A 3,219-nucleotide genomic window follows, 5' to 3' on the forward strand; every position below is an offset into this window, starting at 1 on the left:
AGTCCAAATTATATAAAAAAGATATACTCAATAAAATCTGGCTTTCATCTCTGTGTTCTCTATTCAGTTCTCCCTGCCTGCTAAGTAGCCATTTATTTTAGATTTTGCTTTATCCATTGAGCTTTTATAATTTTTTTAAATTAAGCAAGTAATTGATTCCAGAGATCACTCTTTATTATGGTTAATTTTAGGTGTAAACATTCTTAATGAAAGGATACCCAGACAGCTGGTAAATAATTATTTCTGAGTGTCTTTATACATGTTTCTAGAGGAGAGTGGCATTTGAATCAGTGGATTTAGGAAGAGCCACCCTCACTGAATGTGGGCAAGTACCACACAATGGCTGGAGTCCTAGAGAGAATAAAAATGCAGAAGGAAGTTGAATTCTCTCCCTTCTGGAGTTGGGACAGCCTTCTTCTATACTTGGACAATACAGTTCCACAATCTCTGGCCTTTGGATTCCAGGACTTGCACCGATAGGTGCCTGGATTCTCAGACTTTCACCTCAGATTGAGAATTACACCATCAGATTCCCTGGTTCTGAGGCTTTACCTCTTGAACTAGTTCCAGCACCCCAGGCTCTCCAGCTTGCAGGTGGCCTATTGTGAGATGTCTCAGCCTGCACAGTAATTTGAGCCACTTCCTCTATTAAATCTCTTCTCTCCTATGTCTATGTATGGGTGTTGTATGTATGTATCTATATATCTATCCATCTATCTTTCTATAGATATATCCTTCTATTGGTTCTATTTCTCTGGAAAACTTTAATTCCATGAAGAGTTAGGTATTTCCTCATTCTTTCTCATTTTTATGGTTTGATGATCATTTAATCAGTTGATACCTGTTATCTTAAGGAAATTTTTAAAATAAACATTCTCTGTTCCAGTGGAAAGAGGACTGTCATGGACCAGACACATTTAACATGGAGAAACAGAATGGGCTCCCTCAGATTTTTAGGTATTTTGTAACATGATGTTTTTCTATGACCTATGAAGAAATTAAACATTCAGGAATCACCTCTAGATGTATTGCATAATCAAACAAGAAGAGGAAACTATCACTAGTATTAATACTACTATAAATGTACCACTAGGAAACTAGACTATGAAAAATACTCCCTAGTGAATAAGGATAAAATCAATAAAATCATCTCGGGAAAGAATAAATTCAGAATGGTGGGTCAACCAGACTATGATAAAAACATATTCATTTTTAGGGAATTTATTTATTCATTCAAAATGTATTCAATTGGAGCCAACAATGAGACAGATGCTGAGCTCAGTATGTGGAATACATGTGAGCCAGGCAGATGGACCAGCCATCTTTGGGGAAAACAGCCATGAAAAGAAAAAGTCATTACCAACCAAAGAAAGGAGTGGGGCTGGATGAAACTAGAATATTACTATATATATATATATATATATATATATATATATATATATATACACACACACACATATGTGTCTGTGTGTGTGTGTGTGTGTCAATGTATAGTATCCAGAAGTAGTGCTAAATGTGAGACTTGGTGAATGACCATAACATAGGAGAATGGGGTTAGTCCAACATTTCAGGTGTGCAAAGAATAGCCTGGGAAAAGTTTGCCATGGAAATTTGCTTCGACAGGCATTAGAAATTGATAGAAATACAATTGTGTTAGATCCCTGAGTTCATCATTCTCTCCAAAATTGTTCTTTCTTCTCATTTTGTTAATCTCACTCCTAAAATCTAGCACCTGTATGAAAAATCAAGCATTATCTTCTTCTTGGTTCAGTCACTCATGCCATGCCTCTCTAATCGTATATAATTCAAAAAATGGTACCACTTATCAGAACTACAATTATCTCCATCTTCACATGCATGTATCTCCATACTCCTAGTTCATTCCTTGAATTTTCTATTAAATTCAAACATTCTTATCACAGTCACTATCACAAAGTTGTCATTTTGACACAGATTGTCTGTGAGCATTGCTTTCTCTTGTCTTTGTTCTGATCTTCAGTGCCAACGCCCAGAATGCTCACGGTGATAGATGGTTTTATTTTCTCAATTCTTCACTCCGCTCTGTCGTTTTTACCCCCAGCATGTACCTTCGCATCTCTCCCTCATCTTTCAGGTAAACTACTTAAAAATATAGAATAATTATTCCCTATGAAATATTTGTGATATATAAACCAATTATATTAATGAACAATTATTCTGAAACTAGATATACATATGCTAAAAATGTATTTATTGACTATTTATTATTACCTTCTTTGACTAGAAGTCCTATGTTTTACTTGTTAAACATGGAAACACTATGACAGAGTTCCTTCACATTGGCACTATTAGCATTTGCTGTGGGGGTTGTTCTGTGCATTATAGGATGTTTATCAACATCCTTACCCTCTATCTTCCAGATGCCAGTAGCATCCTGGCCCCATAGTTGTGAGAACAGCAACAACAAATAGTCCCTTGGAAGAAAGAGGCAAATTTCCTCAATTGAGAACTGCTGGATTAGGATGAGCCATGATTGGCTCCACTGCCCTGATGTCACTTGTGCCCCAAACTTGGTGCACAAGAGGCAAAAGTCATGTCAAAACTCAGTGCATGGCATCGAGTCTGCTATAAATAAGTGCACACAAACTTATGCTACTGAAAAACATCACTCTCATTGCAGCATATGTATTCAGGCATTTTCATCTAAACTTTTGACTTTTCATTTTTAAATGTCCACATTTAATAAACTTATCACGGACATTTAAACCAAGTCTGAGTAGAAAAATCTGTGACTACTACATTCAACATCCTGGTTTCAAAAGCAAGAAAGAGCAAGAGAAAGCAGCATCTCCTTTAGTTATTGCCCTTGTCAGCAGTTTTCTGTCCCCTGCTGATTTAATATAGTCTTTCAGAAAAAAAAAATTTTTTGAACATCTACTACATATTTTCAATAAATTTATTTAAATGAAGTTATTTTTTAATTAATTCAAATCAGCATAATCTAAACTGATGAGTAGTTTTTCTTTTGAATATTTAGGGCAGAAATTCTGGCTATATCTGCCTAAATCTTTTCTTGCTTCTAAGAATCTAAGGCATCATTAGAATCTAACAATTCTCCCATGACTCATACCTTCTAATAGATCACTATAGAGGCCCAAGTTTGTATCTTTGGGAAAGTTTTGTAGGATGGCTTCTCCCTGAGGCATTTCTGAAAGAACAATTCCCAATCTTCCTGAGGAC

The sequence above is a fragment of the Ictidomys tridecemlineatus genome, chromosome 2 (assembly GCF_052094955.1).
Source record: "Ictidomys tridecemlineatus isolate mIctTri1 chromosome 2, mIctTri1.hap1, whole genome shotgun sequence".
Lineage (NCBI taxonomy): Eukaryota > Metazoa > Chordata > Mammalia > Rodentia > Sciuridae > Ictidomys > Ictidomys tridecemlineatus.